Source organism: Sycon ciliatum, chromosome 9, assembly GCF_964019385.1.
Source record: "Sycon ciliatum chromosome 9, ocSycCili1.1, whole genome shotgun sequence".
Classification (NCBI taxonomy): domain Eukaryota; kingdom Metazoa; phylum Porifera; class Calcarea; order Leucosolenida; family Sycettidae; genus Sycon; species Sycon ciliatum.
In genome coordinates this window covers 9,566,296-9,582,041 of record NC_088651.1, presented here as the reverse complement: position 1 = coordinate 9,582,041, position 15,746 = coordinate 9,566,296, and the positions used below count along the sequence as shown (strand labels likewise).

The window sequence follows — 15,746 nt, the reverse complement described above, 5'->3', positions numbered from 1 at the left end:
GTCTCGTTGCCTTCCAACGCACGCTGGAGGTAAGTCCACTCGCACGAGAGGTATCTCGTAAACGCGGAGTGTGCTGACTGCGGGTACGCCTTTGCTGCCTTGGCAAGACAGTTGACACCATCGACCCAATCACTCACTCTGCTACGGACAAAGGAAGAGACTCCCTCTGGATCACCAATGTAGCTACCCAGGAAGCGACCAGAGGTGGTGACTTGCACATTTAGATTGCCGAAGATTGTCTTGGCGGCCTCCACATGATGGGGCTTGACAATCACCTTGGATTTTGAGGGCTCGGCGAAGTACCCAAACGCTGGACCCTGCTCAAGGAGGAAGAGGAACCACTCCTTGATTCGCAGCAACCTCCCGAGGCGTGACGAGTCATCTGTGTACCAATTCTAGATGTGGTGATTTGGATTTTTGAGACGCTCGATGAGGGGTTGTATGCCGATAGCATACATCAGCATGGCTAATGGGCAGCCTTGGGTTGTTCCTTTGCGGCTGAGGATGGTATGGGTGCCGGCGCCATTTAGGTCTTTCAAAACTACCACTGAAAAGCCCCGATAGCAGTTGAAGAGGAACCTTGAACAGGGCGGCCACAAAACCCTGCAGTTCCAGAGAGCTGCTGGCCGACTGATGGAGTTGAACGCGTTTGCCGCATCCACCAGTAAAAGAACTTCAGTCTCCTCCTGATTGAAGAGCTGGGACATGGAGTGAACAGCAGCTTCAATACCTGCCTTGGCCCCAGAACATAGCTGGTCTGCACCGCAGGTCTCCTGCACATCCTGGCTGATTGCAAGGACCATTGCGTTTGCCTCAATGCGCTGGCGACACTCGCCGATGCCGATAGGACGGTCACAGGGTTGCTTGTCCAGGGCAATACCACGGCGTGCGAGAAAGGCTCTGATGTCAGACCACGGCACAACTTCGTTGGCGTGCCTCCGAGTTGAAGCGGCAACTGCTTCTCGCAGACGAGTGCTGGCATTTCCAAAGCGCAACAGGAAAGCATGTCAGTGATCAGAATCGGTCCCACATGGTCCTGCACTGCCGAAGAGCCGTTTGGCAACATGTTCAAAGTGAGCTCCCGTGATATCTACCCTTTCCAATATACGTATGTACGTGGTACATGTATATGCAAGCCTTGCTTGACATGTCCGTGGTACATCACACACACGCACGCACGCACGCACGCACGCGCACACACACACACACAATAAAAAAGCGGTCTACCCCTCCAGGGCAGCCTTTCAGCTGTGAGAGAAATACGCCTCCATGGAAGTCTGTGCCGGTGTACCCTTGGGCAGGCGGAGACAGTACGAAAACAGCCTCCACCTTGCGGTAAAAATAACCATGTCAGTTGGTGCTGGTGTGCCGGTGCATTTGTGAAGGCTCTTATTGCTTATTCGATTTGGATATTGGATTCTAAAGAGCGACCTTAATGGTTTCCGGTGAAACGCCTCCACCCGTATCAACTGCTGTTAGGTCAATGCCCATGTGTCGCATTTGTAGCCAATGATGGGCAGAATGAAAGTGTTATACAGTTGAATCTGCAGTGATTCAGTTACCATTGTTTGGAGGATCCACAGCAACCAGAGGGTTAAGAATGCAGCTGAGGCTAATTGAATCTGCTATGTTAAGTCATGCGGTTCACCCAGCTGGGAACCCAGTTTCCTCGTGACCCTCCACTCCTCGGCAACATGGTCCAGGGTTCACCCAGCTGGGAACCCAGTTTCCTCGTGACCCTCCACTCCTCGGCAACATGGTCCAGGGTTCACCCAGCTGGGAACCCAGTTTCCTTGGCAACATGGTCCAGGGTTCACCCAGCTGGGAACCCAGTTTCCTCGTGACCCTCCACTCCTCGGCAACATGGTCCAGGGTTCACCAAGCTGGGAACCCAGTTTCCTCGTGACCCTCCACTCCACGGCAACACGGTCCAGCCATAGCTCAATATGTGTAAGCTCTGTCTTTGTCTCATTGACAATCAAATCCCCGGTGAATAGTGTGTTAGCTATGCTGGGAATCATTGACTGCAGCCATTGACCATCGGTAGTTGCAAAGTCAACATCACCTGCGTATGCTGTGTCTGCTAGGAGGCAGAGCTGGATGTCAGTCGTTGACCTAGGCTGCAGTAGTTCCGCATCTCTCATAGAGCGGCCTCAAGATAGATGATAAACAGAACTGGGGATAATGAGTCACTCTGCGGGTGCCATGGATAGTTGCAAAATCTGGGCCAGTAACCATTGGCAGGACAACACTTAGCATTGTGGCATGGAAAACATAGGCAGTCATTCTCACTTCATCTCCTAACAGGGAAGATTGAGGAACATCGAGCAGCTTTGTTCGCGAGATAGACTCAGACACTTTTCTCATGTCTATGGCAATATGTCCACTGAGAAACGTAACCATTGACATCTCACTGTGAACCACTTATAGAACCAAATGACATTGGCAGTGTAGCGTGCAGGGCAGAATCCACTCTGGGTATTCGATAGAAACTTATTCACAAGCTGGCTGAATACTCTGCCATTGCATGAGCATGGTTATAGCCTGTACAAGGGTGAGTTCAGGGATGCAGTTGTGTTGACAATTGGCTGATGTCCCATCAAGGTGTGTTTGTGGAGCTGATTTCACTGCAGCCCAAGCGATGTGCTGTGCAACCGGAGGCTTTTCAACAGTGCGGCACAATGAAGTGTGGTACTTGATTGCTGACCTGATAATGGAGGTGTGCCCTGATGTCGCAGTTGAGCCTTTGCTGGCTGCGATCGATGGGGAGGTATTCACAGCAGCCGGGCACAGGAAACCGTCCTAGACGTTCCAGTCCTTCACCTGGATGAGGCGTCTTATGCCAAGAAGCCCACCACTGATTTGTTACTCCAGCATGACAAGCAGAAGAAACTGCAGTACAACGAGCGGATTGTATATGTCGACCATAGAAACTGGATTGTACATGTCGACCTTAGAAACTGGATTGCATATGTCGGCCGTAGAAACTTCACTCCACTTGTTTTATACCTTGGCTGGCAGTGTGTCCTCAGACTGTGTGCGGTTCCTTTTAAAAGCGACCATGTGGAATGTTGGCGCAGCAAGACTTTCTGCCTTTTGGTCACGTGATTTAAGTCGTTACTTTAAGGCCATCATTTTTATATTAATTAACGTTGTCCGCGCACGGTTATATTTTGATTTTTTCGGAAAAAAATCTAACTTGCATATGTAGAGTGAGTGTACGATTGTGCGAGTCTTCATGTGCGTACAGTGTCTAGTCGATCGTATACGCGTAGTCCATCTGGTCGGACGTGAAACAGAGCCGCCTTCATCCACGCGATGTATGCGAAGATGCTGAGCACTGGTACTACAGTACGCCGTACGAAGCGTGGCGAAGACTGAAGTAGCAGTAGGAAGGCGCTCTTTGTTGCCAACTCCGGTGCGATGTCTTTCTTTTTGTAGTCTGATCTTCTCGAACTAAGTTAGTTTGATCCTCCATGCACGAGCTATTGTGCTATATACAGTGCAATACACCTCTGATGAGCCTTTTTATTTTATTATTTTTCCACCTCTTGCATATGATCCTGGAAGTTAAACTGATGCAAAACATAGATGTTAAAATACTGGCCTACCAGACTGTATTCACTGGTTTGAGGGAAAGACGCAAACAGGGAAAAGTCTGAAGAGAGAATTGACTGTCACCACCAGGCCACGAACCAGGGGCCGTCGCTTGAGGCCAGCGATGCTCTAACCACTGAGCTATGGTGTAGTCTGACTGTGTTCTTACTATTAAATCTAGAAGCCCTTCACGTGCCCCGGTTCACTATTCTTGGATATTATTATTTCTACTAACCCTTGATCTGGTTCACTACTACAGGCTTGGTTATCATTAGATCATTAGAGAGGTTGCGAACAACGAAAATTCGTAGCACAGTAACGAAAAATTTAACGAAAAAACTTTACGAAAATTCGTAAACCGTGAGGTTGCGCACAATAGACATGGTGAGCATTTTACAGGTCACGCTAAATCCAACGGTACTCGTACCCAACACCCAAAATACCGTCGGTTTGGTACCGTTTCGACGATAGAAAGCTCTAGCTCTGTGTAGCGGGAGAACGAAACGGTAAGATTCCAACTAGGGTTACGTCACAAGTCGATCGTACACAACGCGTTGTGTCAGAAACCGAAATGCTAACCAGTGTCTTGAAAACACAAACAAAACTGTGCAGGCCGACGTACCGTCGAAGTTAGCGTGAACGGTAAAATATTTACCATGTCTAATGTGCCATTTTGTCACACTTGCTGACTGTATAAGATCTGGTTACGTTGGTGGACTGTTTGTCATAACTCGTAACATTTTGTCCTTTACCTTTCTTTATCCATGTCTAATGTGTGAACTTTTTTCGTAGTACTTGGTCCGTTTCATCGCAATTGTCGCTTATCTATCGCAACTAAGAACAGGAGTTTTTTTACCGCTCTGTAAAATTTCCAATACGCATAGTGAAGAAGCATGATACAGGATTTCTGTCCGCCACAAGAAATAAATTCAGCGATAGAATCTGATGAAGCAAGTCGAAGAAAGGAAGCAAGGTTACAAAAAATGTACAAAAGAAAACAGCGACGGAGCGCCTTCTTGCACTAACGCTTTAGTTTATCCGACTCTGGCTCTGTATCACTCGAGCTGATGCCACTTGAGCTGACATTCACTGGTGTGTATAGCTGCTGGCGTAGAGTATCGTATCTCTTTCTTTCTCCGCTTGGCGTATAGCAGCGATGGGAAAGGAACAGTCGCGGCTGTCACTTTGGCACTTGGAGGAACGTGGGCAGCGTGACCCGTCTGTCACTACAGTACTGTGTGTTCAACAATGTTTTTGAATCAGGCACACATCCCTCACCAGGCAGCTGTCATACGCTCTGCTGGATACGCTGACCACGACTCTTGTACTGCCGCTGCCAGGTCGGACAATGTCTTCTTTGCCACCATCTCGCCATCAGTTTGCAGGCTTGCAAAGAATACCAGGTCATTGCAGTTCAAACATTGCAGTTCAAACAACTCAGCTGGCTGGCCTGGCCGTGACTGTCACGCTCTCCAGGTCAGGATGTTGATTTCCCCTGCTACAGTTCCGGTCTTTGAGCTGCGCTTGGCTTTTCGCTGCAGTGAATGTGTGCATTCACTGCAGTGCATTCACTGCAGCGAAAAATTTCCCACTTTCCCATCAAAATTGTATGAATCGCGATGCCACTGGCGCTAGTCGCGATGGTTTTTTCTTTCTGGTCTCCTTTGAACTTGCCATCACAACCTCCCAAACGAATGTGAGTTAGATATCGAGATCGGACTGGGTTTTACCTGTCAAAAGGTGCGTGGGAGATAAGCGACAATTGCGATGAAACGGACCAAGTAGGTCGACGCTAGCGCGGCAAGTGCGGAAAGAGTCAAGACAGGGAGTTGTAAAATATCAGTATTTTAGTACTCCATGTGATGAAAAATAGTTCTGTAGATCTGCTCTGTCTCGGTCTCTTTTGGACGAATCATCGTAGCAACGTCCGTTACTCGAACCCGGACGGTCAGGATCTTATGAATTTTCGTTGTGCGCAACCTCTCTTTTACGTTTAGTTAATACCCCTTTGATCCGAGTCACCATTAGAGGTGATTATTCTTATTTCTAATAAACTTTGATCAGGGTCACTATTAGAGCATATTCATTACGATATTGTATTCCGACATGGTGTGTATTCTGACATGGTGTGTTTGGTGGGTATGTTTGTTTTTATGTGCCTTACAGTGATGGCACCGGTGAATGTTGAGAGGGTCTGTCGGTACGCTAGGCAGGATAGAGTGAAGGATCTAAAAGCCGAGATACTTGAAGGTGGTGTTCTCAAAGAAGAAGTCAAACTTCAAAAGGATGCCAGTGGTGGTCCATTGTTGGTATGCAGAACTTTAGAATTGTGCTACAATCTGTCTGCATTGGCAAGTGTTGTCGCATGAGTGTCAGGCTGAGCGTGTATGTGTGTGTGTGTGTGTGTGTGTGTGTGTGTGTGTGTGTGTGTGTGTGTGTGTGTGTGAGAGAGAGAGAGAGAGAGTGTGTGTGTGTGGTGGGGGGGGGGGGGTATGTGTGTGTGTGTGTGTGTGTGTGTGTCCATTGTACTGGTGGGGGATGGCTTGCCTTTTTCGAGCTCCTGTTTTTGTCTGTCCAAGACTTTTCAGTAAGCTCTCTCCCGGCCAAAGCAAAGTGATTTCGACAAGGGGACTGACACAGCTAAAGGACATGGCGGCGTTTGATGCTGTCACCTTTGACTGCGCCCCTCATCACCACTCGCGGAGGTTTGACAAGCCCCAAGTGGATTCCACCGAGCGCCGTGAAATTTCTTGAAGAGAGGAAAGAGAGAGAAGGGGACGCCACCTGTTGCATTTTGGATGCAGGACCGTCAGAGACCTGGTGGAGGGAGACGGAGCCATTGAGACGGCAAGCGTTTCTGGCCGAGTAGTTGAAAACAAAGAAAAATGATCTTGCTGTGCCGGAACTACAGAGGTATGACATCGCCGCAGCAGGAGACCACTGGTTTGGACAGGAAAGCTACGTCGTGGACGGTTTCTCTATTCTCAGCTCTGGCCATAGTCACAATTGCCGCGGTTGGATCGTTGTGCTTTGGGCGCCTGGAGGGCTGGTGGCTGCGGCTGGCAGGCGGTGAGTTCTCTCGTTGTATCTGTCCGCTTGCAGTTCGCTCTCGTTGATAGGTCAGCTAAGAGTTCCACTCTGATCTGTGCCTACGCTCCGACTTACGCAGCTAATCGCACTGTGAAAAAAAATTATTTGATGATCTCCAAAGTGTTTTGTACGGCGTTCCACCATCTGACTGTTGTATCGGGCTCTACGACAGGTCACAGCGAGACAGCTCACAGCGCGACAACTCACAGCGACACAACTCACAGTGTCGTCAACTCACAGTCAAGACAACTCACAACCAAAACAACTCACAGCTCGACAACTCACAGTGTGGACAACTCACAGCGAGGCAACTCACAGCGTCCATATTTATGTAATGGTACAATGAAGACCTAAAGTCTATGGGGGTTGGTCCTAGTAAAAACCTACAATGTATATGATTATAATAACGCGACGTTCCCGGCACTTCTCTATTTACATGTAATGCAAAGAAGAAAATAACAGAGAACTTTATTCAAGAAGGAAGACAAAGCCTGAACAAGAAGAAGACAGTAATGAAAATAAATTTAAAATAATAAAAGATAAAATAAGCATGTCAAGCATGTCGAGGTTCTCCTGCGTACCACTACTGAGAACACAATAATTCTGTGATTCCACAGTTTCCGGTCCACTGTTGTAGAGAAGGAAGACGTCCCCACCCTTCGTTTCTTGATAGCGCTCCGGCAGCTGGAGGTCTTGAAGTGTGCCTGGGTTCGGTAGAACGTTCTGAACTCGAAGGCAATCTCGTTGTGATTGCCGCTTTTAAAAGTGACTTGGAGTCTGGCAGCTGGACTGCCACTGCAAACGTAGCTTCCGCTAGTGCGCCGTTTACAATTTGAGACGTTGACTCCACTGTCTCTTGGCTATGTACAGTAATGCCATCTCTCACAGCAGCCACCTCCTGCCTCTCAGCCTCTGCGGGATGGTTGTGGTCACCGACCAAGGCCACTATTCTCCTCTCCGACATTTTCGCTCTCCCTTTGCAATGCAGCTCGTCCTTCCGCTCACACCTCCAGTAACTGATGTCTCTGGGCCCGTCTTTATCTTTCACGTAGGCATATCCACGAAAGACTACTTTCTCTCATCCTCGCTGCGTTTTCGTAACGTAATCTGGTAAAGAATCCATGGTGTAGTGATCCCACCAGGACACTCAGAGTCGTATCCATAACCAAAAACGATTTTTTTCTATTCAACTGTGAGCTTTTATAGCCAGAGCATGTTCCAGAAGTGGCATCAGGGTGATATCAGAAGCAGCCAGTCAATGATAAGTAACCACATTGCTAAGCTGGTGTGGCTGTGAATTGTCGCGCTGTGAGTTGGTGTGGCTGTGAGTTGTCTTGGCTGTGACTTGTCTCGCTGTGAGTTGTCTTGGCTGTGAGTTGACGACACTGTGAGCTGTTGGCTGTGAGTTGTCGCGCGGTGAGCTGTCTCGCGGTGACCTGTCGTGTTCCCTCGCACTGGGCAATTTCAACGCACGCGTCGATTCAGGACAATGGGGCGGTGAGAGGCCCGATGTGCGAGTCACTCACGGGTGTAACAACATGAATACATCAGGAGCTGAGCTACTGTCATTTGCTGCTTTCAATCAATTGTGTATATGCAACACCTGGTTCCCAAAACGAAACATTTTCAAACAGACCTGGCAGCACCCAGGCACGCTGCAGTGGCACTGCATAGGTTTCATACTTGTGCGGCAGGACGACCGCCATCTAGGTACATATGTGGCTGTCATGAGGAGTGCTGCATGCGGCAGCGACCACCAACTGCTATATACGGCTCTGCAGCTGCAGTCGTCAGTGCGGCGCGGGGCGCAGAGCAAAGGTAGTGTCCAGCGCCGGTTTGATGTTGCACAGCTAAATTAAAGATCACGGCACGTATTCCCCTGAAGATCCTACGCCTACCGATATAATACCCCGGCGGAATGACTGTGCTGTTAAAGGGGAAGCTAAGCCTAAGATCAAATTTTCACCAGTTGTAGTCTTCGGGATGCTGAGTCGAATGGTCTTGGTCCGAGGAAGCTGAGACGCTCCCTTCTTCCCTTATTCCCAATCGAACACGCGCACTTCCACCGAAACTGGGTGACTGCGCCCTACTGATACGTCGGCAGTACGATTATTTAAGGTGGCAGACTACCCAAAAATTCGCTGAAAAATCGAATTTGTAAATTCATATTGAGTGCTACGTCAGTTGAAAGAGCATGAATAGCTGCAAATTCTCTGAAAATTGTGTCCCTATCTGACCAGCCGTTCAAGAGTTATGGCCGAAAATGTGCCCTTGCAAGGACAGATTTTTTTGTTGCATGCTGTCATTTGTTGGCAGCACTGTATTTGAATGTGAGCAGACCGTGCGCAACTTGTCGTATTATGGAAACACGCGAAAGTGTGCAGAATTTTGCCCCAAGTCCAAAAAAGTCCAAAAAATCACGTTAAAAAACCACGTATTGGGCTGCACGGCGGCGGGCGAAGCCCGCCGCCGTGCAGCAGGACTTTTGCCAGCACCCTCGTGACGTTGCAGATATGTGGCTTGATTATTGTAGTTGACGTTGATTTAGTGACTTTGGCAAGTTTGAGTCGTGTCAAGAAGTCAGGTAGGATTCAGTACTAGGCAGTAGTGAAACGTGAGTGGCAGTCTTTGCCGGTTTCTGAGGGCATCCTGGATTTGGTGTGCAGCGCTGTGGAAATGGCTTGCTGTGGAGGTCCCAGCACTGGATGTTGTATCAAAGGTACGACCTCGTAGCACACCCTAAACCTAAAAAATTCAAAAATTGACTTGGGTCTATGGGAGTCCGCGAGAGAACGCCCACTCGTTCCGTTGTGACAGATTCCAGGGCCACGTTGAGGGGCCCTACCCCACCACCCATGGCTGCTTCTGGACTTGTTTTAGGTTTGGGTCCCGCGCACGGACAGAATGGGCACGAAAATGTGAAAAAATGTAAATGCATTTGTTTGACTCCTGGGTGGCTCGCACACCGTGGCACTATGCCGGAAATTTGAGTTTTTCCGGCCTGGAAAGCCTGTCAGTGAGGCGCAAGAACTTGTAAATCATGTCCTGAGGGCCAGCATAGTGGCAGGAGTGTGTGGTCAAAATTTCACTCAAATCCACTGAGAAACACCAAAGTTACGGTCAATTGAATGCCATATGAAATTTATGGGTAGGCTGCCCCCTTAAAGGGGAAGTTAAGGCAAAAATTAAAATTTCACCAGTTGTAGTCTTCGGGGTGCTGAGTCGAATGGTCTTGGTCCGAGAAAGCTGAGACGCTCCCTTCCTACTTGAATCCCAATCGAACTCGCGCACTTCCACCGAAACTGGGTGACTGCGCCCTACTACATGGGGATTTGTATGCAAAATGTCACTAAAAGCGCCGTTTCGTTCTTATAAAAGCACGGATGACCGCGATTGGCCCATATGTTGTAGTCTTTTGGACGCTGAGTCGACTGGTTTTGGTCCGAAAAGGCTGCGATGCAGCGTTCCTCCTTTATTCCCAATCGAACATGGTTGAACAAGTGGTCACGTGCTCCTGGGTGCCCAAATCACCTGGTCACCACGCCAGCAGGCGTCAACTTTCACACCAAGGTTCAACTCGAGTGACAGGACTGCACCCAAAAAAGGTCAAACAGGCTAGTAAGTTGTACCCTGCAGGCACGGTGACCAGCTGACTGGTGTACGCAGGAGCACGTGACCACTTGTTCAACCATGTTCGATTGGGAATAAAGGAGGAACGCTGCATCGCAGCCTTTTCGGACCAAAACCAGTCGACTCAGCGTACAAAAGACTACAACATATGGGCCAATCGCGGTCATCCGTGCTTTTATAAGAACGAAACGGCGCTTTTAGTGACATTTTGCATACAAATCCCCATCTAGTAGGGCGCAGTCACCCAGTTTCGGTGGAAGTGCGCGAGTTCGATTGGGATTCAAGTAGGAAGGGAGCGTCTCAGCTTTCTCGGACCAAGACCATTCGACTCAGCACCCCGAAGACTACAACTGGGGAAATTTTAATTTTTGCCTTAACTTCCCCTTTAATCAGAAGTAGGTGATCAACTGAACAGGCAGTGAACCCAAAGTAAACTTATAACTACAATTGATGGTGTGAGAGTGTGCAAGTGATAATGGTGTGAAGCATGCCAGAGTTATAATGCAAGTAACATCAATGCACACTGTTGCTGATAGTGCTGCCACTTCACAGTGGCATACATGTGCATGCAGTCATACACAACTGCTAATAAATGATCAGCAACAGTGCCAGCATGAAGGCAACACTATATTATATCTATCACTAGCACCAATCAAGTCCTACATTCACACCAAACTCAGTCACTGTCACTTGACACCATATCATTACTAGATGGGGATTTGTATGCAAAATGTCACTAAAAACGCCATTTCGTTCTTATAAAAGCACGCATGACCGCGATTGTCCCGTATGGTGGAGCCTTTTGAACGCTGAGTCGACTGGTTTTGGTCCGAAAAGGCTGCGATGCAGCATTCCTCCTTTATTCCCAATCGAACATGGTTGAACAAGAGGTCACGTGCTCCTGCGTAAACCAGTCACCTGGTCAACGTGCCTGCAGGGTACAACTTACAGCCTGTTTGACCTTTTTTGGGTGCAGCCCTGTCGCTCGAATTGAACTTGAGGTGAACCTTGGTGTGAAAGTTGTCGCCTGATGGGTGCTGGCGCGCGGTGACAGGTGACTTGGGCACGCAGGAGCACGTGACCGCTTGTTCAACCATGTTCGATTGGGAATAAAGGAGGAACGCTGCAGCGCAGCATTCTCGGACCAAAACCAGTCGACTCAGCATCCAAAATAATACAACATATGGGCCAATCGCGGTCATCCGAGCTTTTATAAGAACGAAATGGCGCTTTTAGCGACATTTTGCATACAAATCCCCATGTAGTAAGGTGCAGTCACCCAGTTTCGGTGGAAGTGCGCGAGTTCGAGTGGGAATAAAAGAAGAAGGGAGAGTCTCAGCTTTCTCGGACCAAGACTATTCGACTTAGCACTCCGAAGACTACAACTCGTGAAAATTGGATTTTAGGCTTAACTTTCCCTTTAAGGATCTCCATTCACGAGACCTAGAAGCGGACAGGTACAGAGTGCAATGTGACTCTCGCCCAGACTGGAGGTTGGCTTGCACCTGGGACGCCCCAGATCTCCCCATACCCGCACCGGTGACTTGCTGCGCATGCTTCCGGCACTTGGCATGTCAGGGCGACCTTTCCAGGCGACCTTGCCAGGCACAACTGCACGGTTGAATGGCAGAAGCAAGTTTCAGAGCAGAAAGGTACATGTCAGTGACCTCGGTGTCATCTTTGGTTCGGGAGCGGCGGTTTCTTGTCTGTGCATTGTTACCCCACTATTATCCCATGTCCAGCGCCGATCACATCATCTGCTTCTGCCACCATTGCTACTACCCCTCAAAGTTACTGCAATGTTCACTGTAACATTTGCAATCTAGAGACGCAATCGTCATTGCCGTTTGATGCTCTGCAATCGTCAGTGCTGTTTGATGCTCTGCAATCGTCAGTGCTGTTTGATGCTCTGCAATCGTCAGTGCTGTTTGATGCTCTGCAATCGTCAGTGCTGTTTGATGCTCTGCAATCGTCAGTGCTGTTTGATGCTCTGCAATCGTCAGTGCTGTTTGATGCTCTGCAATCGTCAGTGCTGTTTGATGCTCTGCAATCGTCAGTGCTGTTTGATGCTCTGCAATCGTCAGTGCTGTTTGATGCTCTGCAATCGTCAGTGCTGTTTGATGCTCTGCAATCGTCAGTGCTGTTTGATGCTCTGCAATCGTCAGTGCTGTTTGATGCTCTGCAATCGTCAGTGCTGTTTGATGCTCTGCAATCGTCAGTGCTGTTTGATGCTCTGCAATCGTCAGTGCTGTTTGATGCTCTGCAATCGTCAGTGCTGTTTGATGCTCTGCAATCGTCAGTGCTGTTTGATGCTCTGCAATCGTCAGTGCTGTTTGATGCTCTGCAATCGTCAGTGCTGTTTGATGCTCTGCAATCGTCAGTGCTGTTTGATGCTCTGCAATCGTCAGTGCTGTTTGATGCTCTGCAATCGTCAGTGCTGTTTGATGCTCTGCAATCGTCAGTGCTGTTTGATGCTCTGCAATCGTCCAACAGCAGGAAAACGGGATAAGTTCCCACATATATGTGCTCTCGTCGGTTACCACTGGTCTCGCATCTGCAGCACCAGCAGGTGGTGTGCTCCTTCTCCCTTTGCTGCCCGTCTGAAGCCCACTTGACCCTAGTGATAGTGGCACTACAGGACTGGGCAGGTGTGTGAGTGTGTGTGTGTGTGAGTGTGTGCGTGCGGGCGCGTGCGTACGTGCGTGTGTGTGTGCGTGGTGTAATGCTGAGTGTGGAGAGGAAGGTTTGCTTTTTGTGAGCTCCTTCTTCAGGATGTTGTAACCGCCCTAAGCAGCCGTGTGGTGTAGACCAGGCCATGGCTGTGGTGGCCCACTAGGTAGCCTTGCAAGTTGCCTGGTGGATTTCGAACAACACGCTGCACAAGACGACTGGAGCGGTATTTTGAATTTGAATTTGAAAAATGGTGGCGAAAAGAAAGAGTGTTGGGAAAGGGAACATTCTGGCTGCTCTGATGTGGAATGTTCGCTCTCTGGTGGAGGATAGTGAGGACGTTAGGACTTGTAGAGGATGTACATCTGTCGGTGACGGGCCTGTCGACAGGAAGCTCGACATTCTTTCAAACGAACTACACAATTTAACTTTCGATGTGGCTGGTGTACAGAAGGCGTGCTGGTTTTGGGAACTACGTTTGGCCTGTCAGTGGTGGTGGCGTTTTTCTCCACTCTGGACGTGCCTTGCCCGGCTAAGGTGAGCCTAGACGACGGAATGAAGGCATGGAAATATTGTTGAATGCGAAGGCGACTGAGCTGTGGCGGCGCAGTGGCGAGCAATGGAAAGCTATCAGTTCGCGCATTGTTACTGCAAGGATTCTAGTCGGAGCGAAGGGCTACAAGATACGACAGGGTAGCGGTCTCAAGGTTCTTCGTGACAGTCGTCATGGCCTACGCTCCAACAAGCAAGGTCACACCGCCAGTCAAGGATCATTTCTTCAGTAATCTACAGTCAGTCATGAGCACAGTCGATTCCGGCGATATTCTCCTACTCTTAGCGGATTTCAATGCTCGTGTTGGTTCATCATGCGACCTGATGTTTGGTGATGTTGCTCGTTTCGATGACATTCGTGGCGACGGTGGTGGCTGGAGTCGTGTGCGTGGGCGGTATGGGTATGGCTTTGGATTCTGCAATGAGGCAGGGGAAAACTTCCTGTCGTTTTGTGCAATCCATGATCTGTCCAAAATAATAAAATTTGGATTTTTGAGTAGTGGTGTATAACTGCGTGAAACATGAAGTTGCTACAGTGGAGTCTGCACACCCTTAGGAACATGATGATGTCCATCATGAATACTTGGTTCATGAAGAAGAAACATGAACGTGGAACTTGGGTACACCCAGCAATTCGGAACGAACATTTAATAGATTACATCCTGATGTGCTCTGTCCAGCATTGTTATTGCCGGGACGTGTCATGCGCGGAGCACTGTGTTGGACGGATCATTTCTAGGTTTGCACCAGACTTGTACTCGATTTCGTCCTGCCTAAAACACCGTCCAACAAACGGAGGAAGCCCTATGCCGCGTGCTTGGGCTACAGAGCGGTGACGTCCAAGAGTCGTTTTGTAAGGAGATGGAGAACGCCTGCGAACATGCTCCTGACATAGATGAGAATCGCAATGTCAAGGAGGCCTGGGACGCTGCATGTACTGATATTCAAGGTGTTGCGTCTAGGGTGCTGGGCCACAGCAAACGCAGACAGCCCGACTGGTTTCTGGAGAGCCAATCAATCTTGGAGCACTTGATTGAGAAGAAGCAGTTGATACATGAGCGTATGCTTGCGAACGATAGTGCCTCAACGCGAAGGGAATTCTGGGCTGCCCAAAAGTCAGTCAACCGAGAGGTGGATTGCGGAGGTTGCTACCGACGCAGGGAACGCGCAAAAGGATGGTTGCATGCACTGGAAATCCATCAGGAACTGCAGGGAGTACATTCTGGGAGACAACCGGTTTCCATATCAGCGGTTTACAATCAAGAAGGTGTTTTAACGTCCAGCCCTGACAGTGTCAGGGATTGCTGGAGTCACCACTTTGCGCAGGTGCTCACCATTGCTAGTAATGTTGATATCACTGTGTTACAGAGTATGCCTACTGAGGAGTCACGTGTGAGTCTAGATCTACCTCCAGATTTCGATGAGGTGATGTGTGCAATGCGGAGACTTAACATGGGTACAGCTGCGGGGAGTCTAAGATTGCTCCAGAGTTCCTTCGCTATGGCGGGGAAGGCTTGCATCAGTGTATATCTAATATTGTTCAGGCGGTGTGGTTGAGCGGTTCAGTACCTCCTGAGTAGCGTGATGCGGAGATTGTCACGATTCCAAAGCAAGGAGACCTCCACTGATGTGACAATTGGCGTGACATAAATCTTCTGGACGTTGTTGGGAAGTTGTTTACTCGTGTCATCCAGGTTCGTCTAATGAAAACAGGCAGAGGACAACTTGCTAGAGTCGCAGTGTGGTTTTTGGAAGGGCCGTGGTTGCTTCGACATGATGTTTGTGGCTCGCCAGCTTTTGCAGAAATCCATCTAGCATACCTCGCAGCTGTACGTCCTGTTTGTTGACCACAGAAAGGCGTATGATTCAATTCCCCATTATGCGTTGTGGCTGGTCTTGGAGAGAGTTGGTATGCCACAGCATATGCTTGGCTTAATCCATAGTCTCAACAACGGCATGGAGGCCAGGGTGTGCGTTGCTGGAGGGCTAACAGATGCCATCTCTGTGGCCAATGGTCTCTGGCAGAGCTGTACCCTGGCACCTACTCTGTTCGATATATACTTTGCCACGGTGGTTGCCTCGTGGCGTTCCACATTGACTGTGCCTGGTGTAACTCTGCACTACCGCATCGGACGGAAGCTTGTTGGCGATCGGTCAGCCAAATCGAAACTACTGGAGACCGAGATAACGAAATCACAGTTTGCGAA

The 15,746-nt window shown here is 49.1% G+C and overlaps 1 long non-coding RNA gene across 1 annotated transcript in view; it reads left to right on the top strand.

The window, feature by feature from the left end:
* LOC135824557 (uncharacterized) overlaps window positions 1-15,746 on the top strand; it is a 200,085-nt gene that overhangs the window by 181,119 nt on the left and 3,220 nt on the right. Inside the window, exon 2 of the long non-coding RNA XR_010554877.1 lies at window positions 5,764-5,906. This is a non-coding gene — a long non-coding RNA (uncharacterized LOC135824557). The remainder of the gene's footprint in view (window positions 1-5,763; window positions 5,907-15,746) is intronic.